The 23,209-nt window shown below is 50.0% G+C and overlaps 2 protein-coding genes across 3 annotated transcripts in view; both read left to right on the top strand.

The window, feature by feature from the left end:
• The window catches only part of LOC147119527 (uncharacterized), a 401,105-nt gene that overhangs the window by 220,995 nt on the left and 156,901 nt on the right, over nucleotides 1-23,209 (top strand). The gene's annotated exons all lie outside the window — the stretch shown is intronic.
• LOC147119530 (tubulin polymerization-promoting protein family member 3-like) overlaps nucleotides 8,011-23,209 on the top strand; it is a 52,643-nt gene continuing 37,444 nt past the window's right edge. Inside the window, exon 1 of the mRNA XM_085985094.1 lies at nucleotides 8,011-8,191. The gene's annotated coding sequence lies outside the window, so the exon portion shown is untranslated. The remainder of the gene's footprint in view (nucleotides 8,192-23,209) is intronic.

The raw sequence follows: 23,209 nt of genomic DNA, 5'->3' as shown, positions 1-23,209 counted from the left end.
CCCATTCACTCCCATTGTACAGAATCCCAAAGGACTCAACCCCTTCCCATTCACTCCCATTGTACACAATCCCAATGGACCCAACCCCTTCCCATTCACTCCCATTGTACACAATCCCAATGGACCCAACCCCTGCCCATTCACTCCCATTGTACACAATCCCAATGGACCAAAACCCTTCCCATTCACTCCCATTGTACACAATTCCAATGGACTCAACCCCTTCCCATTCACTCCCATTGTACACAATCCCAATGGACCAAACCCCTTCCCATTCACTCCCAATGTACACAATCCCAATGGACCAAACCCCTTCCCATTCACTCCCATTGTACACAATTCCAATGTACTCAACCCCTTCCCATTCACTCCCATTGTACACAATCCCAATGGACCCAACCCCTTCCCATTCACTCCCATTGTAAACAATCCCAATGGACCCAACCCCTTCCCATTCACTCCCATTGTAAACAATCCCAATGGACCCAACCCCTTCCCATTCACTCCCATTGTACAGAATCCCAATAGGTCCAACCCCTTCCCATTCACTCCCATTGTACACAATCCCAATGGACCCAACCCCTTCCCATTCATTCCCATTGTTCAAAATCCCAATGGACCCAACCCCTTCCACATCCACTCCCATTGTACACAATCCCAATGGACCCAACCCCTTCCCATTCACTCCCATTGTACACAATCCCATTGGATCCAACCCCTTCCCATTCACACCCATTGTACACAATCCCAATGGACTCAACCCCTTCCCAATCACTCCCATTATACACAATCCCAATGGACCCAACACCTTCCCATTCACTCCCATTGTACACAAACCCAATGGACCCGACCCCTTCCCATTCACTCCCATTGTACACAATCCCAATGGGCTCAACCCCTTCCCATTCACTCCCATTGTGCCCAATCCTAATGGACCAAACCCCTTCCCATTCACTCCCATTGTACAGAATCCCAATAGATCAACCCCTTCCCATTCACTCCCATTGTACACAATCTCAATGGACCCAACCCCATCCCATTCACTCCCATTGTACACAATCCCATTGGATCCAACCCCTTCCCATTCACACCCATTGTACACAATCCCAATGGACTCAACCCCTTCCCAATCACTCCCATTGTACACAATCCCAATGGACCCAACCCCTTCCCATTCACTCCCATTGTACACAATCCCAATGGACCCAACCCCTTCCCATTCACTCCCATTGTACACAATCCCAATGGACCCGACCCCTTCCCATTCACTCCCATTGTACACAATCCCAATGGACCCAACCCCTTCCCATTCACTCCCATTGTACCCAATCCTAATGCACCAAACCCCTTCCCATTCACTCCCATTGTACCCAATCCTAATGGACCAAACCCCTTCCTATTCACTCCCATTGTACAGAATCCCAATAGATCCAACCCCTTCCCATTCACTCCCATTGTACCCAATCCTAATGGACCAAACCCCTTCCCATTCACTCCCATTGTACACAATCCCAATGGACCCAACCCCTTCCCATTCACTCCCATTGTACACAATCCCAATTGACCCAACCCCTTCCCATTCACTCCCATTGCACACAATCCCAATGGACCCAACCCCTTCCCATTCACTCCCATTGTACACAATCTCAATGGACTCAACTCCTTCCCATTCACTCCCATTGTACACAATCCCAATGGACCCAACCCCTTCCCATGCACTCCCATTGTTCACAATCCCAATGGACCCAACCCCTTCCCATTCACTCCCACTGTACACAATCCCAAAGAACCCAACACCTTCCCATTCATTCCCATTATGCACAATCCCAGTGGACCCAACCCCTTCCCATTCACTAGCATTGTGCACAATCCCAATGGACCCAACCCCTTCCCATTCACTCCCATTGTACACTATCCCAAAGGAACCAACCCCTTCCCATTCACTCCCATTGTACACAATCCCAATAGTCCCAACCCCTTCCTATTCACTCCCATTGTACAGAACTGCAATGGACCCAAACCGTTCCCAATCACTCCCACTGTTCACAATCCCAATGGACCCAACCCCTTCCCATTCACTCCCATTGTACACTATCCCAAAGGAACCAACCCCTTCCCATTCACTCCCATTGTACACAGTCCAAATGGACCCAACCCCTTCCTATTCACTCCCATTGTACAGAACCGCAATGGACCCAAACCGTTCCCAATCACTCCCACTGTACACAATCCTAATGGACCCAACCCCTTCCCATTCACTCCCATTGTACACTATCCCAAAGGAACCAACCCCTTCCCATTCACTCCCATTGTGCACAAGCCAATGACCCTGAACCATACTGAATGACACAGCCTCCGGCAGAATGTTTCATTTGCGCTGAAGCTCTTCCCAGTCGGTTGTTGCCCCTTGGGTTTGGGGCCAACGAACATATCCCTCTAAATGGTAATTTTGCATTGCTTTCTCTGACCTTTTGGGGAACCCTCATTTATATAGCACCTTATCAGGATGTCCCACAGTGCTTGACAGCCAACAAATTTCTGTTTAAAGTGCACTCCCTGTAGGCAAACGCAGCAGCCAATTGCTGCAGAGCATTACCCACAAATAGCACAGGAAAGACCAGGTCAACTTTTTTTTTGGTGATATTGGTTTGAGGGAGGATTATTGGCCTCATGACTCCAGGGAGAATTCCCTGTACTCTTCTTCCACTAGTGGCCGTTTAATATTTTACCTGAGAGGGCAGACGGGGCCCTTGGTTCAATGTTTCATCTAAAGGACGGCATCTCCAACAGTGCAGCACTCCCTCACTACTGGCACTGGGAGTGTCAGCCTAGATTATAGGGGCTCAAGTCTCTGGAGTGGGACTGGAACCCACGACCTTCTGACTCAGAGAGCGAAGAGCCAAGCGAACACGTGCACTCTCCTCCTGACTCCCCAAAGCCTTTCCACCACCTACAAGGCACAAGTCAGGAGTGTGATGGAATACGCTCCACTTGCCTGGATGAGTGCAGCTCCAACTATACTCAAGAAGCTTGACACCATCCAGGACATTGCAGTCTGCTTGATCGGCAGCCCATCCACCACCTTAAGCATCCACTCCCTCCACCACCGGCATACCATGGCTGCAGTGAGTACCATCTACAAGATGCACTGCAGCAACTCGCCAAGGCTTCTTCGACAGCACCTCCAAAACCCACAACCTCTACCACCTAGAAGAACAAGGGCAGCAGGTGCATGGGAACGCCATCACTTCCAAGTTCCCCTCCAAGTCACACGCACCATCCTGACTTGGACATATACCTCCCTACGCCTCTCCTTCTCTCTACCTCTCTTTCCGCCTTCAAGACGTTCCTTAAAACCTATCTCTTTGACCAAGCTTTTGGTCACCTGCCCTAATATCTCCTAATAGTGGCTCAGTGTCATGACATTCCTGTGAAGCGCCTTGGGACGTTTTACTACATTAAAGGCGCGATATAAATACAAGTTGTTGTTGCTATATTGCCGTTCCTTCATCATTGCTAGGTCAAAATCCTGGAATTCCCTCCGCAACAGCACCTTCACCACACGGACTGCTGCTGTTCAAGAAGAAGGCTCACCACCACCTTCTCAAGGGGGCAACCAGGGACGGGTAATAAATGCCAAGGACCTTGCAGGCAACACCCACATCCCGAGAATGAATACAAGAAAGACAGAAAGACTTGCATTTATATAGCGCCTTTCACGACCACCGAACGTCTCAAAGTGCTTTACAGCCAATGAAGTACCTTTTGAAGTGGTGTCACTGTTGTATTGTGGGAAACGCGACAGCCGATTTGCGCACAGCAAGCTCCCACAAACAGCGATGCGATAATGACCAGATAAACTGTTTTAGTTAAGTTGATTGAGGGGTAAATATTGGCCAGGACACCGGGGGGTAACTCCCCTACTTCTCTTCGAAATAGTGCCGTGGGATCCTTTACATCCACCAGCAGACTCGGTTTAACGTCTCATCCGAAAGACGGCACCTCCAACAGCGCAGCGCTCCCTCAGCACTGCACTGGAGTGTCAGCCTAGATTTATGTGCTCAAGTCCCTGGAGTGGGACAAGAAGCGTTGCTGACCCTAGCTTGCAGTTTCACTGGGAGGAGATTGCACTAAGTGGGAATCAAAATCAGACTCAGCCACTTCCATTTTGTCGGTAGGCACTCAGTAAATGAAGATTGCAATAAAATCAGCCAGTCCATCGCCTCTTGTCACACAGGGAGACAGGCTAATCGCATTAGGATGTAATGTATGGCTCATGCTGAGTACTTTCTCATTCCGTTAAGTGACTGCGTTCCTAATGAAATTGGTTACAACAGCTCAATGGTTACCCAGCCACAGATATCCGGAGGCGGGGATCGGAAGCGAAGCAAAGCCCTGATGTGTTCCTCAAATGTGATCAAACTGACGGCCTTCGAGAGGGTGGAGAGGAGATTTACCAGAATGCTACCAGGGACTTCAGTTGCGCGGGGAGACGAGCGAAGCTGGGGTTGTTCTCCTTAGAGCAGAGAAGGTTAAGGGGAGATTTGATAGAGGTTTTTAAAATTACAAAGGGTTTTGAGAGAGCAGATAAGGAGAAACTGTTCCCACTGGCAGGAGTGTCGGTAACCAGAGGACACACAGATTAAAGGTGATTGTCAAAAGAACCAGAGGGGGGTGTTGAGGAGAATTTTTTTTATGCAGCGAGCTTTTGTGATCTGGAATGCGCTGCCTGAAAGGGTGGTGGAAGCAGATTCAATAGTAATTTTCAAAAGGGAATTGGATAAATACTTGAAAAGCAAAGAATTTGCAGGGCTATGGGGAAAGAGCAAGGGGGTGAGTGGGACTGATTGGGTAGCTCTTTCAAAGAGTCGGCGCAAAGAAAGGGTTCCTTCTGTGCTGTATCGTTCTATGATTCTATGAACTCTCTCCTTTTAAAAGGAGTTTCTGTCGCACTTCCACCGATGTTGTGGGGGGTGTGGGGTTCTCGGCCCATACTTAATAGGGGACTCTCGTTATCGCTATGGATGCTGGGATAGCCCTCCTCCATTGTATATCCTGGATTTTGCTCTCCTATTCAGCCGAGGGATCCCTGGGTGAGATTCCTGATCTGTGCGGTTGGGTAGGTTGGCCAGGCTGATGTGGTTGTGGAAGTTGAGACCTGCAGAATAGAACAGCCCTGTGCTGAGTGAGCTGATCCCACAAGGGGGTGGGCGGTAAGTGCGGGGGGGGGGCCTACAATTGGTACTGAGCCCCACACAGAGCAGGAAGAGCCCAGATTCCATCCCCTCCGGTCTGTGCCGCGTGAGCTGATCCCGGGCGGCCAGGGCAGGTACAATCGGGCCTCATGGCCCCCTATATTAGGGAGGGGGACAATTCATCCAGGGATCCTGCTCCAGATCACTGCCCAGATGCTCAGTGTGTACTTGGGTATCAGAGGGCTGTCATAGCCTGTGCGACCCTCCAGACTGCCTCTCTTTCTGTCTCTATCACTGTTTCCCTCTCTGTCATCTCTCTCTGAGTTTCCCTTTCTCTCTTTCTGTTTCCCTTTCTCTGTCTCTGCCTGTCGCTCTTTTTCTCTCTGTCTGTCTGTCTCTGCCTCTTTCTCTCTCTGTCTCTGCCTGTCGCTCTTTTTCTCTCTGTCTGTCTGTCTCTGCCTCTTTCTCTCTCTGTCTGTTTCTCTGTTTGTCTCTCTCTGTCTCTGCCTCTTTCTCTCTGTCTCTCTATTTCTGTCTGTCCCTCCCTCTGTGTCTGTCTGTACCTCTCTTTCTGTCTGTCTCTCTGTCTCGGTCTGCTTGTCTCTGCCTCTTTCTCTCTCTCTCTCTCCCTGTCTGTCTCTCTCTATTTCAGTCTGTCTGTCTGTATATCTCTCTGACGGTCTGTCTGTCCCTCTCTCTCTGTCTCCATCTTTCTCCAGTTTCTCTCCGATCTCCCTTCATGACCTCTCTGCGCTCTTCTTGTCTATGAGACCCACCTCCTGCTCCCTCGATCCTATTCCCACCAAACTGATGACCACCTAACTTCCTTTTCTGGCTCCCATGTTAGCTGATATTGTTAACGTTTCTCTCTCCTCAGGTACTGTCCCCCTCTCCCTCAAATCTGCCGTCATCACCCCTCTCCTCCAAAAACCAAATCTTGATCCCTCCGTTCTTGCAAACTACCACCCCATCTCCAACCTCCCTTTCCTCTCCAAAGTCCTTGAACGTGTTGTCACCTCTCAAATCCGTGCCCGTCTTTCCCGCAATTCCATGTTTGAATCCCTCCAATCAGCTTTCCGCCCTTGCCACAGTACCGAAACGGCTCTCATCCAAGTCACAAATGACATCCGTTGTGACTGTGACAAAGGTAAACTATCCCTCCTCGTCCTTCTTGACTTGTCTGCAGCCTTTGACACGGTTGACCACTCCATCCTCCTCCAACGCCTCTCCACCGTCGTCCAGCTGGGTGTGACTGCACTCGCCTGGTTCCATTCTTATCTATCTAATCGTAGCCAGAGAATCACCTGCAACGGCTTCTCTTCCCGCTCCCACATCGTTACCTCTGGTATCCCCCAAGGATCTATCCTTGGCTCCTTCCTATTTCTCATCTACATGCTGCCCCTTGGCGACATCATCCGAAAACACAGCGTCAGTTTCCACATGTACGCTGATGACACCCAGTTCTACCTCACTACCTCTTATCTCAACCCCTCCATGGTCTCTAAATTGTCAGACTGTTTGTCCGATATCCAGTTCTGGATGAGCAAAAAAATTTCCAATTAAATATTGGGAAAACTGAAGCCATTGTTTTCGGTCCCCGCCACAAACTCTGTTTCCTAGCCACTGACTCCATCCCTCTCCCTAACATCTGTCTGAGGCTGAATCACAGTGTTCGCAACCTTGGTGTCATATCTGACCCTGAAATGAGCTTCCGGCCACACGTCCGCAGCATAACAAAGACCGCCTACTTCCACCTCTGTAACATTGCCCGTCTCCGCCCCTGCCTCAGCTCATCCGCTGCTGAAACCCTCATCCATGCCTTTGTTACCTCTAGACTTGACTATTCCAACGCACTCCTGGCCGGCCTCCCACATTCCACACTACCTAAACTTGAGGTCATCCAAAACTGGGCTGCCCGTGTCCTAACTCGCACCAAGTCCCGTTCGCCCATCACCCCTGTGCTCGCTGACCTACATTGGCTCCCGGTTAAGCAGCGCTTTGATTTCAAAATTCTCATCCTTGTTTTCAAATCCCTCCATGGCCTCACCCCTTCCTATCTCTGTAATCTTTTTCAGCCGCACAACCCCCCAAGATATCTGCGCTCCTCTAATTCTGCCCTCTTGAGGATCCCTGATTATAATCGCTCAACCTTTGGTGGCCGTGCCTTCTGTTGCCTCGGCCTTAAGCTCTGGAATTCCCTGCCTAAACCTCTCCGCCTTGCTACCTCTCCTCCTTTAAGACGCTCCTTAAAACCTACCTCTTTGACCAAGTTTTTGGTCACCTGCCTTAATTTATCCTTCTGTGGATCGGTGTCAAATTATTTGTCTTAAAATACTCCTGTGCAGCACCTTGGGACGTTTTACTACGTTAAAGGCGCTATATAAATACAAGTTGTTGTTGTATCTGCCTGTGCCTGCCTCTTTCTGTCTCTCTCTATCTCTCTCTGTCTATCTCTCTGCCTCTCTCTCTCTGTCTATCACTCTCTGTCTGTCCTTCTTTCTCTCTCCCCCCCCATCTCTCAGGTACCCCTGGCGAGAAGCCAACAACCACCCCGAAAGGGCTGGAGATGATCGACAAAAAGATCCGACTTGACTGATCAATAAAGAGAATGTTCCAGGGGCAGAGCCCCGGCACGGAGCCTGCAAGGTTGATGGGGACGGAGAGGAAGGCTTCTCATCCATTGCATCTCTGGGGAATATTCCCATTTATTGATTTGATAATGCGACCTTTGCCAGGCTCAAATGGCTGCTGCCGCTGCGGTAGGCTGCATCACTGAGAGAGGCTGGAGCCCCTCCCTATTGCTCCCAACCAGCTGCTCCATGCTCACAATGAGCTCAGTGCTTGACAGTGTCAGCCTCGTCCCCTCCTCAATCAACAAGGAATCGTTTTCAATCAATTGGGACGGGATTCAAAAGTCACAACACCCAGGAGCCGGCGGCTATTCCAGGGGAGACACTGATCCAAAGGATTAGGATTTTTCGCGGCTGTGCAATAAGGTACAGGATTGAGAGAGATTATACAGAGTGTGGAGACAGCACTGAACTCTGACTCTCTCCATCTTTCATTCATACCTTTTCCTCCTTTTTAATATTTGTATCACTCTCCCTCTCTCTCTACCTCATTCTGTTTCTCTCTGTCTCATTCTGATTCTCTCTGCCTCATTCTGTCTCTCCCTGTCTCTATCCTTATGTGTGTGTCTCGGTGATTTATCTTCCCGCATCTCTCTTTGGTTCCCCCCTCCCTCCGTTCTCACTGTCTTGCTGCTGCCAGGCTCTGTCTAATGCAGCCACTCAGTCCCTTCACCCCTCTCTCTGTGAGTCTGGCTGTTTCTGTGCGATCCATCTGTGTTATGTACCTGTGTGTGTATGAGTGTGTTGTATACCTGTGTGTGTTGTGTACCTGTGTGTGTGTTGTGTACCTGTGTGTGCGTTGTGTACCTGTGTGTGCGTTGTGTACCTGTGTGTGTTGTGTACCTGTGTGTGTTGTGTACCTGTGTGTGCGTTGTGTACCTGTGTGTGCGTTGTGTACCTGTGTGTGTTGTGTACCTGTGTGTGTGTTGTGTACCTGTGTGTGCGTTGTGTACCTGTGTGTTATGTACCTGCACGTGTGTGTCTCCCTTACTAACTGTCTCTCTTGCTCTATTTCGTTTGCTTTCTCTCTTCCACTTCCACTTCTCTCTTTCTGTCTTTCACAACCTCTCCACCCCTCTTTCCCTTCCTCCCTCTCTCCTACTCTCCCTCATGCTCCCTCCTTCTCCCCTTCCCCCTGCTCTCCTGCCCTCCCTCTCTCCTCTCACCATACCTCTCTTGCCCTGTCTGTCTCTCCCTCCCTCCTTCCCTCTCTCTCCCTTGTTACTTTCTTCCAATTACACTGATATTCCCTGACAGCTCTCGGCGCCCCTGTTGGGGAGCGAGACTGGGGCCCCTCTGTCAGGGAATGAGACTGGGGCCCTCTGTTCGAGTCCCACTCCAGAGACTTGAGCACAAAAATCTAGGCTGACACTCTAGTGCAGTGCTGAGGGAGTGCTGCACTGTCGGAGGGGCTGTCTTTCGAATGAGACGTTAAACCCAGGCCCTGTCTGCTCTCTCAGGTGGATGTAAAAGATCCCATAGCACTATTTTGAAGAAGAGCAGGGGAGTTCTTCTCAGTGTCCTGGGGTCAATATTTATCCCTCAACCAACATCACTAAAACAGATGATCTGGCCATTATCACATTGCTGTTTGTGGGAGCTTGCTGTGTGCAAATTGGCTGCCGCTTTTCCAACATTACAACAATGACTACACTTCAAAAAGTACTTCATTGGTTGTAAAGCGCTTTGGGACGTCCTGAGTTGGTGAAAGAGTGAGACTGGGGTCCGGGGCCCCACTGTTGGGTAGTTAGACTGGGCCCAGGAGCCTGTCAGTGCTGCCACCGTGGGGAAACCACTTGTTGTTCATTGTCTGTGTGCGTGTCTCTCCTTGGGTAACATTTGTTAATGGTGCTTAAAATAACAATCCACTGTAAACTTGTGTTGATCCCCTCATCTTCCTTCCAATCCGTCTCTCTCCATCATTGGCCTCCTCTCCAACAATCCTTCTGGGTCTCTGGTCACTATGCAGTGTTTTTCAACTGTCTTTTGGCTCAGTGAGTTTCACTCTCCCCTCTCAGAGTCAGAAGGTCGCGGTCTCGATCCCTCACTCCAGAGACTCGAGCCCCATAATCCAGGCCAACACTCCCGGTGCCAGTACAGAGGGAGTGCTGCACTGGTGGAGGTGCCGCCTTTCAGATGAAGCGTTAAACCGAGGCCCCGGATGCCTTTTCCAGTAGTGGCCCTGTGGGATCTTTAACATCCACCTGGAAGAAGAGCAGGGGGAGTTCCCCCCGGTACCCTGGGGATCTTCTTAGGCAGTCCCTCGGACCGAGGATGACGCTTCCACATTAAAAATGAGTTCGCAGGTGACTGATGAGTCCAATGCGGGACCTACAGTCTCTGTCACAGGTGGGGCAGACGGTGGTTGAAGGGGCCGGTGGGTGGGGTGCCTGGGTTGACGTGCGCTCCTTGCGCTGCCTGCGCTTGGCTTCCGCTTGCTCCCGGCGAAGAGACTCGAGGTGTTCGGCGCCTTCCCGGATGCTTCTCCTCCACTTTGTGCGGTCTTGGGCCAGGGATTCCCAGGTGTCGGTGGGGATGTTGCACTTTTTCAAGGAGGCTTTGAGGGTGTCCTTGAAGCGTTTCCTCTGCCCACCTGGGGCTCTCTTGCCGTGTCGGAGCTCCGAGTAGAGCGCTTGTTTGGGAGTCCCGTATCGGGCATGCGGACAATGTGACCCATCCATCGGAGCTGATTGAGCGTGATCAAAGCTTCGATGCTGGGGATGTTGGCCTGCGCGAGAACATTGACGTTGGTGCGCCTATCCTACCAATGGATTTGCAGGATCTTGCGGAGGCAGCGTTGGTGGTACCTCTCCAGTGCTTTGCGGTCCCTGGGAGTAACACTTCTCTCTTAACCAACACTACCAAATAACAGATTACGTGTTCATTAATCTAATTTACTGTTTGTGGGCTCTTGCTGTGTACAAATTGACTGGTGTCTCTCAGAGAGTTCCCTTTCCCTCAGGGAGGTATCTGTACACTGATTGGTGTCTCTCAGTCTTTCTCCCTCGGGGAAATATCTGCACACTGACTGGTGTCTCTCAGTCCCTCTCCCTCAGGGAGATATCTGTACACTGACTGGTGTCTCTCAGTCCCTCTCCCTCAGGGAGATATCTGTACACTGACTAGTGTCTCTCAGTCCCTCTCCCTCAGGGAGATATCTGTACACTGACTGGTGTCTCTCAGTCCCGCCTCCCTCAGGGAGATATCTGTACACTGACTGGTGTCTCTCAGTCCCCTCTCCCTCAGGGAGATATCTGTACACTGCCTGGTGTCTCTCAGTCCCCTCTCCCTCAGAGAGATATCTGCACACTGACTGGTGTCTCTCAGTCCCTCTCCCTCAGGGAGATATCTGTACACCAACTGGTGTCTCTCAGTCCTTCTCTCTCAGGGAGATATCTGTACACTGGTGTCTCTCAGTCCCTCTCCCTCAGGGAGATATCTGTACACTGACTGGTGTCTCTCAGTCCCTCTCCCTCAGGGAGATATCTGTACACTGACTGGTGTCTCTCAGTCCTTCTCTCTCAGGGAGATATCTGTACACTGGTGTCTCTCAGTCCTTCTCTCTCAGGGAGATATCTGTACACTGGTGTCTCTCTGTCCCTCTCCCTCAGGGAGATATCTGTACACTGACTGGTGTCTCTCAGTCCCTCTCCCTCAGGGAGATATCTGTACACTGACTGGTGTCTCTCAGTCCCTCTCCCTCAGGGAGATATCTGTACACTGGTGTCTCTCAGTCCCTCTCCCTCAGGGAGATATCTGTACACTGACTGGTGTCTCTCAGTCCCTCTCCCTCAGGGAGACATCTGTACACTGACTGGTGTCTCTCAGTCCCTCTCCCTCAGGGAGATATCAATATATCGACTGGTGTCTCTCAGTCCCTCTCCCTCAGGGAGATATCTGTACACTGACTGGTGTCTCTCAGTCCCCTCTCCCTCAGGGAGATATCTGTACACTGACTGGTGTCTCTCAGTCCCTCTCCCTCAGGGAGATATCGGTACACTGACTGGTGTCTCTCAGTCCCCTCTCCCTCAGGGAGATATCTGTACACTGACTGGTGTCTCTCAGTCCCTTCTCCCTCAGGGAGATATCTGTACACTGACTGGTGTCTCTCAGTCCCTCTCCCTCAGGGAGATATCTGTACACTGACTGGTGTCTCTCAGTCCCTCTCCCTCAGCGAGATATCTGTACACTGACTGGTGTCTCTCAGTCCCTCTCCCTCAGGGAGATATCTGTACACTGACTGGTGTCTCTCAGTCCCTCTCCCTCAGGGAGATATCTGTACACTGACTTGTGTCTCTCAGTCCCCTCTCCCTCAGGGAGATATCTGTACACTGACTGGTGTCTCTCAGTCCCTCTCCCTCAGAGAGATATCTGTGCACTGGTGTCTTTCAGTCCCTCTCCCTCAGGGAGATATCTGTACGCTGCCCCGTGTCTATGTTTGTCTTTCTCTGCGTTTATCATTTTTTTGTCTCTATTCACTCTCTCAGTTTATCTCTCTGTCTGTTTCTCTTTGCCTCTCCCTAGTTGTCTCTCTGTCTGTCACCCTCTGTCCCTGTCTCTCCCTCCATTCCGTTGCCTCTTGCGCTGCCTCTCTCTGTAGCTTCTTGTATGAATACAAAGACCTGTTGTCTTCCCTTCACACACAGACTCTGGGCGTGGTCAGTGAGACACTGGTGACCAAAGTGTTCTGAGTGTTACGTACAGAGATGGCAGTGCTCCCCTGCTCAGTGTATAACCCATCCATACAATGGGTTATATACTTTTCTGAAGGAGCAAATATAATGCGTTCAGTACATCAGACACTCTAGTTTTGTTGTTACAATAGTGATTCAGTTTATCAATCTGATCGGCTTGCCTCAGTGGGTCTCACTCTCCTCTGTGTCAGAAGGCTGTGGGTTTGAGTCCCCACTCCAGAGACTCGAGCCCAATATCCAGGGCCGACACTTCAGGCGCCAGTACTGGCCGAGTGCTGCGCTGTCAGAGCTGCCGTCTTTCGGGTGAGACGTTAGACCGTCTGCCCTCTCGGTTGGATGCTCAAGATCCCACAACCGCTGTTGGAAGAAGAGCCGCGGAGTTCTCCCCGGTATCCTGGGGCCAATATTTATCCCTCAAACCAACACCAACAACAACAAATTAACTAGGTCACCCATTTCATTGCTGTTTGTGGGATCTTGCTGTGTGCAAACTGTATGCTTCGTAACAACAGTGACTGCACTCAATGTTCCCTTTAAGCTGCGCAGCATTCTGGAGGCTCCGCGCAGCTGGTGAGCCGGCTTGTAAATGAAAAAACTGCGCATGCGTGGAATTTGGAATGGGCCGCGCAGCCCGTTAAAAATCCCCGGGGTGGGGGTTTGGACACATCCCGGGGTCAGGGATCAGACCCTCCTTGCAATCGGACGCCACCACTGCAACGCTGATTTGACGCCAGCACTGCTACTTTCGACCTCAACGCTGGCTCCAACGCTGGTGCTCCTACGCAGTGCTACCCCAGTGGCTGCAGCATGGCTGGTGGAAGGCTGCTGACTTTCAGTGGTGGTTGGGGGGGGGGGTGGGGGGAGACTGCAGATGGCCTTGCAGGATGGCCTTGAGCAGCTCCACACCTAGAAGGCCCGGCTGTAGACTGCACCACCACGGCATTGGCGGCAGCAGTCTGGGCTGGCGGAGTGGCACTGGTGGGAGGACGAATGCAGTCACCTTGAGAGACGACTGCAGGTTTGTGCTCCACGGAGCTGCTGCCACTCCCTCGGGCGGCACCTCAGCAACCCATGTAATCTGTTGGAGGACAGATTGCTGGACAACTGTCACACCCTGGTATCCGCAGCAATGATGGCAGCAGTCTGTGTTTCCGTGGCAACACACTGGCTGGAGCCATACCTAGCACAAAGGAAGATGACTGTGGTTGTTAGAGGTCAATCATCACAGCCCCAGGACATCGCTGCAGGAGTTCCTCAGGGCAGTATCCTAGGCCATCTTCAGCTGCTTCACCAATGACCTTCCCTCCATCATAGGGTCAGAAATGGGGATGTTCGCTGATGACTGCACAGTGTTCAGCACCATTCACAACACCTCAGATAATGAAGCAGTCCGTGCCCACATGCAACAAGACCTGGATGACATTCAGGCTTGGGCTGATAAGTGGTAGGTAACATTCGCGCCACACAAGTGCCAGGAAATGACCACCTCCAACAAGAGAGAGTCTAACCACCTCCCCTTGACATTCAACTGGATTACCATCGCCGAATCCCCCACCATCAACATGCTGGGGGTCATCATTGACCAGAAACTTAACTGGACCAGCCACATAAATACTGTGGCAACAAGAGCAGGTCAGAGGCTGGGAATTCTGCGGCGAGTGTCTCACCTCCCAACTCCCCAAAGCCTTTCCACCATCTACAAGGCACAAGTCAGGAGTGTGATGGAATACTCTCCACTTGCCTGGATGAGTGCAGCTCCAACAACACTCAAGAAACTCGACACCATCCAGGACAAAGCAGCCCGCTTGATTGGCACCCCATCCACCACGTTAAACATTCACTCCCTCCACCACCGGCGCACCGTGGCTGCAGTGTGTACCATCTACAAGATGCACTGCAGCAACTCGCCAAGGCTTCTTCGGCAGCACCTCCCAAACCCGCGACCTCTTCCACCTAGAAGGACAAGGGCAGCAGGCGCATGGGAACACCGCCATCTCCAAGTTCCCCTCCAAATCACACACCATCCTGACTTAGAAATATATCGACCGATCCTTCATCGTCGCTGGCTCAAAATCCTGGAACTCCCTACCTAACAGCACTGTGGGAGTACCTTCACCACACGGACTGCAGCGGTTCAAGAAGGCGGCTCACCACCACCTTCTCAAGGGGCAACTAGGGATGGGCAATAAATGCTGGCCTTACCAGTGACACCCACATCTTAGGAACAAATGTAAAAATCCAAGCTGAGCCACTGCAACACTCAGACGTTGGGTGGCTTCTGCTTGTGCGGCAATGGAAACTGAGACATCGGCCATCAGACGCTGCATCAAGGTTGGGTCCACATGTGCGCTAAAGTATCTGCCCACCACTTCCACGCTGGAAATGATAGACTCCAAGCACTGTGCAATGCTCTGTGCTTGGGGTCTCTGTGTCTCGCGCTTTCGCTCTGTCTCGCGCTCGCACTCTGTCTTGCTCTCTCTGTCTCACACTCTGTCTCTGTCTCTCGCTCTGTCTCTGTCTCGCGCTCTCGCTGTCTCGCATTTTCTCTGTCTCGCGCTCTCTCTCTGGCTCGCACTCTCTCACTCTCTCTGGCTCGCACTCTCTCTGTCTCGCACGCTCGCTCTGTCTCGCACTCTCGCTCTGTCTCACTGTCTGTCTCGCACTCTCTCTGTCTCGTACTCTCTATCTCGCACTCTGTCTTGCACTCTCTCTCTGTCTCGCACTCTCTCTGTCTCGCACTCTGTCTCACTGTCTGTCTGTCTGTCTTGCACTCTCTGTCGCGCACTCTCTCTCTGTCTCGCAATCTCACTCTCTGTCTCGCACTCTCTCACTCTCGGTCTTGCACTCTCTCCCTCTGTCTCGCACGCTCTCTCTGTCTCGCACTCTCTCTGTCTCACACTCTGTCTCGCACTTTCTCTGTCTTGCACTCTCTGTCTCACACACTCTCTGTCTCACACTCTCTCTCTCTGTCTTGCACTCTCTCACTCTCTCTGTCTCGCACTCTCTCTCTGTCTCACACTCTGTCTCGCACTCTCTCTCTCTGTCTCACTCTCTCACTCTGTCTCGCACTCTCTGTCTCACACTCTCACTCACTCTCTCTGTCTCGCACTCTGTCTCACACTCTGTCTCGCACTTTCTCTGTCTTGCACTCTCTGTCTCACACACTCTCTCTGTCTCACACTCTCTCTCTCTCTGTCTTGCACTCTCTCTCTGTCTCACACTCTGTCTCGCACTCTCTCTGTCTCACTCTCTCACTCTCTGTCTCGCACTCTCTGTCTCACACACTCACTCACTCTCTCTGTCTCGCACTCTGTCTCACACTCTGTCTCGCACTCTCTCTGTCTCACACTCTCTCACTCTCTGTCTCGCACTCACTCTGTCTCGCACTCTCTCTCTGTCTCGCACTCTCTCACTCTCTCTGTCTCGCACTCTCTCTGTGTCTCGCACTCTCTCACTCTCTCTGTCTCGCACACTCTGTCTCGCATTCTCTCTCTCTGTCTCGCACTCTCTCTCTCTGTCTCGCACTCTTTCTCTCTGTCTCGCACTCTCTCTCTGTCTCACTGTGTCTCGCACTCTCTGTCTCGCTCTCTGTCTGTCTCGCACTCTCTCTGTCTCACACTCTCTCTCTCTCTGCCTCGCACTCTCTCTCTGTCTCGCACTCTCACTCTCTGTCTCACACTCTGTCTCGCACTCTCACTCTCTCTGTCTCGCACTCTCACTGTCTCGCACTCGCTCTGTCTCGGACTCTCTCTCTGTCTCGCACTCTCTCTCTCTCTGTCTCGCACTCTCTCTCTCTCTCTCTCTCTGTCTCGCACTCTCACTCTCCCTGTCTCGCACTCTCTCTCTCTCTCACACTCTCTCTCTGTCTCGCACTCCAATTCCAATTTCCAATTAAAATGCTTTATTGGCATGAAAGTTTACAGAGAACCATATTGCCAAAGCTTACATAGCAAAAAGGTACAGTTTTCCAACATTCTGTAGGTGTCAATCGATTTGACATTTGTTGGGTACATACAATATTACTTTTAAACAATATTAATTTTAAACAGTCTTTGTACTTCATTTGGTACGTTCAATATTAATTTTAAACAGTCTTAATTTTAAACAGTCCTCAGGTTGTGACATGTTGTTACATATTTGGCCCCAAGGTATGGTCTGTCTCCTTCTCCTAGGACTAATCTCAATTTTGACAGATCATCCAATTCCTTGAAATCTGGGGTTGTTTGGCTTAGCTTGTTGAATAATATGTTTCTTGATGTGTTGAATTTTTCGCATTTTAGGAGGAAATGCATTTCTGTTTCAACCTCGCCAGCCAGACTCTCTCTGTCTCGCACTGTCTCTCTCTGTCTCGCACTCTCTCTGTCTCGTACTCTCTCTCCCTCACTGTCGGTCTCGCACTCTCTGTCTCGCTCTGTCTGTCTTGCACACTCTCTCTCTGTCTTGCACTCTCTCCCTCTGTCTCGCACTCTCTCTGTCTCATAGAAACATAGAAGATAGGAGCAGGAGTAGGCCATTCGGCCCTTCGAGCCTGCTCCGCCATTCAATGAGATCATGGCTGATCATCCAAATTCAGTACCCTGTCCCTGCCTTCTCCCCATATCCCTTGATCCCTTTAGCCTCAAGAAATATATCCAACTCTTTCTTGAATATATTTAATGAACTGGCCTCCACCGCCGTCTGTGGCAGAGAATTCCACAGGTTCATCACTCTCTGGGTGAAGAAATTCCTCCTCATTTCAGTCCTAAATGGCTTGCCCCTTATCCTTAGACTATGACCCCTGGTTCTGGACTCCCCGGCCATCAGAAACATCCTTTCTGCATCTAGTCTGTCCAGACCTGACAGAATTTTATAGGTTTCGATGAGATCCCCTCTCAATCTTCTAAACTCCGGTGAGTATAAGCCCAATCGACACAATCTCTCCTCGTACGTCATTCCTGCCATCCCAGGTATCAGCCTGGTGAATCTTCGCTGCACTCCCTCCATGGCAAGAACGTCCTTCCTCAGGTAAGGTGACCAAAACTGCACACAATACTCAAGGTGCAGTCTCACCAAGGCCCTGTACAACTGCAGCAAGACATCCTTGTTCCTGTACTCGAACCCTCTTGCTACAAAGGCCAACATACCATTTGCCTTCTTAACCACCTGCTGCACCTGCATGCTTACCTTCAGCGACTGGTGCACAATAACACCCAGGTCTCTTTGCACTTCCCCTTCTCCCAATCTATTGCCATTCAAATAATAATCTGCCTTCCTGTTTTTGCCACCAAAGTGGATAACCTCACATTTATCCACATTATAGTGCATTTGCCATGTTTCTGCCCAATCACCCAACCTGTCCAAATCGTACTGGAGTTTCACGACATCCTCCTCACAGCTTACCCTCCCACCCAGCTTTGTGTCGTCTGCAAATTTGGAGATATTACATCCAATTCCCTCGTCCAGATCATTAATATATATTGTGAACAGCTGGGGTCCTAGGACCGATCCTTGCGGTACCCCACTAGTCACTGCCTGCCACTCGGAAAACGACCCGTTTATTCCAACTCTTTGCTTTCTGTCCGCCAACCAGTTCTCTATCCAAGTCAATACCTTGCCTCCGATCCCATGTGCCTTAATTTTGCACGCTAATCTCTTATGTGGGACCTTATCGAAAGCCTTCTGAAAGTCCAAATACACCACATCCACTGGTTCTCCCTTATCTATTTTACCAGTTACATCCTCAAAAAATTCCAGTAGATTAGTCAAGCATGATTTACCTTTTGTAAATCCATGTTGACTTTGTCCGATCCTGTCACTGCTTTCCAAGTGCTCTGCTATTACATCTTTTATAATAGACTCTAGCATTTTCCCCACTACCGATGTCAGGCTTACCGGTCTATAATTCCCTGCTTTTTCTCTACCACCTTTTTTGAATAGTGGGGTAACATTAGCTACCCTCCAATCCATGGGTACTGTTCCAGAGTCTATCGAGTTCTGGAAGATGATCAGCAATGCATCTACTATCTCTAGGGCCACTTCCTTAAGTACCCTAGGATGTAGACCATCAGGCCCTGGGGATTGATCGGCCTTCAGTCCCGTCAATTTTCCTAACACCATTTCCCTACAAATACTGATTTCTTTCAGTTCCTCCCTCTCATTAGACCCTATGTTCCACGGCATCTCTGGGAGGTTATTTGTGTCCTCCTTTGTGAAGACAGAATCAAAGTATGTATTTAGTTGGTCTGCCATTTCCTTGTTTCCCATTATAAATTCCCCTGATTCTGACTGTAAGGGACCTACGCTTGACTTCACCAATCTTTTTCTCTTCACATATCTATAAAAGCTTTTACAGTCAGTTTTTATGTTCCAAGCTAGCTTACTCTCATATTCTATTTTCCCTTTCTTAATTAATCCCTTTGTCCTCCTTTGTTGACTCCTAAACTGCTCCCAATCCTCAAGATTATTGCTTTTTCTAGCCAATTTATAGGTCCTCTCCTTGGATCTTATGCTATCCCTAATTTCCCTTGTTAGCCACGATTGAGTCACCTTTTTTGTTTTATTTTTATGCCAAACTGGGATGAACAAATTCTGTAGCTCATCCATTCGGTCTTTGAATGTTTGCCATTGCCTATCCACCGTCAACCCTTTGAGTGCCATTCCCCAATCAATCCTACCCAACTCGCTCCTCAGACCATCGTAGTTTCCTTTATTTAAATTGAGGACCCTTGTCTCTGAGTCAACTATTTCATTCTCCATCTTAATGAAGAATTCGATCATATTATGATCGCTCCGACCCAAGGGGCCTCGTACAACAAGATTGCTAATTAATCCTTTCTCGTTACATAATACCCAGTCTAAGATGGCCTGATCTCTGGTTGGTTCCTCAACATATTGGTCCAGGAAACCATCCTGTAAACACTCCAGGAATTCCTCCTCCACAGTATTGTTACTAATTTGGTTGGCCCAATCTATATGTAGATTAAAGTCACCCATGATGACTGCTGTGCCCTTATTGCACGCTTCTTTAATTTCCCTTTTAATGCCATCCCCAACCTCCGCCTTACTGTTTGGAGGTCTATATACCACTCCCACTAATGTTTTTTCCCCTTAGTATTTCTTAATTCTACCCATACAGATTCCACATTATCAGAGCTAATATCCTTCATTACAATTGTATTAATCCCTTCTTTAACCAGTAATGCTACCCCACCTCCCTTTCCTTTTTGCCTATCTTTCCTGAATATTGAATACCCCTGGATGTTGAGTTCCCAGTCTTAGCCATCCTTGATCCATGTTTCCGTAATCCCAACCAAATCATATTCGTTTACCTCTATTTGCGCAGTCAATTCATCCACCTTATTACAAATGCTCCTCGCATTAAGACACAAAGCCTTCAGGCTTGTTTTTTTAACGCTCTTAGACCTATTAGAATTATTATTTACTGTGGCCACGTTTGATTTAAACCGTTGATTTCTCTGACTGCCACTTTTGTTTTTCTCCTTCCTATCTTTTGCTTTTATCCCCGTTTTCCTTTCCTCTGTCTCCCTGCTCAGGTTCCCAACCCCCTGCCATTTTAGTTTAAACCTCCCCGAACAGTGCTAGCAAACCTTCCCGCAAGGATATTTGTCCCGCTCTGGTTCAGGTGCAACCCGTCCGACTTGTACAAGTCCCACCTTCCCCAGAAGCAGGCCCAGTGATCCAGGAAACTAAAGCCCTCCCTCTTGCACCAACTCATTAGCCACGCATTCATCTGCTCTATCCTCCTATTCCTATACTCACTAGCACGTGGCACCGGGAGTAATCCAGAGATTACAACCTTTGAGGTCCTACTCTTTAATCTGCTACCTAGCTCCCTAAATTCTTGCTGCAGGACCTCACCCCTCTTCTTACCTATGTCGTTGGTCCCAATGTGAACCACGACCTCTGCCTGTTCACCCTCCCCCTTCAGAATGCCCTGCAGCCGTTCAGTGACATCTCACACGCACTCTCTCCCTCTGTCTCGCACTCTCTCTCTGTCTCGCACTCTCTCCCTCTGTCTCACACTCTCTGTCTCACACTCTCTGTCTCGCTCTCTCTCTCTGTCTCACACGCTCTGTCTCACTCTCTGTCTCGCACTCTCTGTCTCACACTCTCTGTCTCACTCTCTGTCTTGCACTCTGTCGCACTCTCTCTCTGTCTGACTCTCTCTGTCTCAAACTCTCTGTCTCACTCTCTCTCTCTGTCTCACTCTCTCTGTCTCACACACACGCTCTGTCTCACACTCTCTCTCACTCTCTCTGTCTTGCACTCTCTCTCACTCTGTCTCACACTCTCTCCCTCTGTCTCGCAATCTCTCTCTATCTCACTCAGTCTCGCACTCTCTCACACTCTCTCACTCTCACTGCCTCACACTCTCTCTGTCTCGCACACTCTCCCTCTGTCTCGCACTCTCTCTGTCTCGTACTCTCTCTGTCTTGCACTCTCTCCCTCTGTCTTGCACTCTCTCTGTCTCGTACTCTCTCTGTCTTGCACTCTCTCCCTCTGTCTCGCACTCTCTGTCTCACACTCTCTCTGTCTCGTACTCTCTCTGTCTTGCACTCTCACTCTCTGTCTCGCACTCTCTCTGTCTCGCACTCTCTGTCTGTCTCGCACTCTCACTCTCGCTGTCTCGCACTCTCTGTCTCGCACTCTCTCATTCTCTGTCTCGCACTCTCACTCTCGCTGTCTTGCACTCTCTCCCTCTGTCTCGCACTCTCTCACTCTCTGTCTCGCACTCTCACTCTCTGTCTCGCACTCTCTCAGCCTCGCACTCTTTCTGTCTCACACACTCTCTCTGCCTCGCACTCTCTCTCTGTCTCGCACTCTCTCTCTGTCTTGCACTCTCACTCTCTCTGTCTCGCACTCTCTCTCTGTCTCACACTCTCTCTCTGTCTCACACTCTCTCTCTGTCTCGCACTCTCTCTCTGTCTCGCACTCTCCCTCTCTGTCTCGCACTCTCTCTCGCACTCTCTCTCTCTGTCTCGCACTCTCTCTCTCTGTCTCGCACTCTCTCTCAGTCTCGCACTCTCTCTCAGTCTCACACTCTCTCTCTGTCTCGCATTCTCTCTGTCTCGCACTCTCTCTCTGTCTCGCACTCTCTGTCTCGCATTTGTTACGTCCGTGTAATAATAAGAAAAGGACTGCAGAGAACGGTACAACAGGTGTTTACTCAACGTGGTTCAAACTGCAACTGAAATAACAGATTACTACTCAGCGTTATATACAGGTGTGGTCACTGCCAGTACTACAGTATACATGAGCTGTAGAAAGTAGTTCCCCCCCTTAAAGGTACATACATTACAATTCCTCCCCTTTTAGGCTAACAGTACCATAACACTCATTTAACAATTAAATATCAAACTAATTACAATTAACACTTTTAACATGCAACATTAGCTGAAAATAGTCTATTTATAAATTCAGTCTTTGGGGAGGCTTCCTGATCCTTTCTGGATAGCGCCTTTCCCGAGTGTCTTGCTCTTGGTGCGGAGGCGATTCTGGCCCCCTGTCGTCAGTTGGTTCATCAGCTTCCGATGCTACTGTTTCTGGGGTAGATGCTACCTGTACGTCGGGTTCATCACCAGGTATGTATGGGCGAGGCATGGGGTTGACTCGTTCCTGTGACTCTAGGATCTGGTCAGCATGGCGTCTCACGATGCTCTCCCCAACGTCCACTGTGTACATTAGTGGCCCCTGCCGTGTGCATATCGTTCCTGGTTGCCATTTCTCTGTTCGGTAGTCGCGGGCCAAGACTGGTTGCCGTACATTGAAGCTCCTTGTCGGCTTCTCATTGATGTGCTGGAATTGCTTACTCTCAACATCTCTTCGTACATTTGGTCTGTGCAAATCCAGACGAGATCTCAACCTTCGGTTAAAGAACATCATGACCGGGGTCTGGTTGGTAACTGCATGTGTTGCATTTCTGTAGGCTAACAGGAAATTGTCCACCTTATGCTGCAGTGGAATGTCGTCATCGCACATGGCCATTACTGCTTTTTTAAAGGTTTGTACGAACCTCTCAGCCAATCCATTTGTGGCTGGATGATACAGGGCGGATGTGTAATGCCTTACCCCATTCCTTTTCATAAATCTTCGAAACTCTTCGTACACAAATTGTGGTCCGTTATCAGAGCAAATCTGCTCTGGCAAGCCGTTCCTGGCAAAAATGGTCCGTAGGACTGCAACAGTTTTCTCCGTGGTGGTGGAGGACATTTTGATCACCTCAGGCCATTTCGAGTGCGCATCCACGGCTATTAAAAACATTGAGTTCATGAATGGACCAGCAAAATCAATATGCACCCGTTGCCATGGAGATGAGGGCCACTCCCATGGGTGTAGAGGGGCATGTGGTGGTGCATTTTGGACCTTCTGGCATCCTGAGCAGCTCTTTGTCAGGTCCTCGATTTGCTGATCGATCCCCGGCCACCACACATAAGCCCTAGCAAGGCTTTTCATTTTCACCCCTCCCAGATGACCTTCGTGAAGCTCATTGAGCACTCTCTCCCTTAACTTGGGTGGAATTACCACTCGGGATCCACACATCAAGGTCCCCTGGCATACTGACAGCTGTTCTCTTCTGGATGAGAATGCTGGCAACAGTGAGTCGCCATGTGCTGGCCATCCCTTCACCGTCAAATCATATACCCGAGACAGTGTCGGGTCATTTCGGGTCTCCTTCTCTATACCAGCGTTA

Source organism: Somniosus microcephalus, chromosome 4 (genome assembly GCF_052327205.1).
Source record: "Somniosus microcephalus isolate GS21.2 chromosome 4, FLI_Smic_1.0, whole genome shotgun sequence".
NCBI lineage: Eukaryota > Metazoa > Chordata > Chondrichthyes > Squaliformes > Somniosidae > Somniosus > Somniosus microcephalus.
This window is presented reverse-complemented; position numbering and strand designations above follow the sequence as displayed.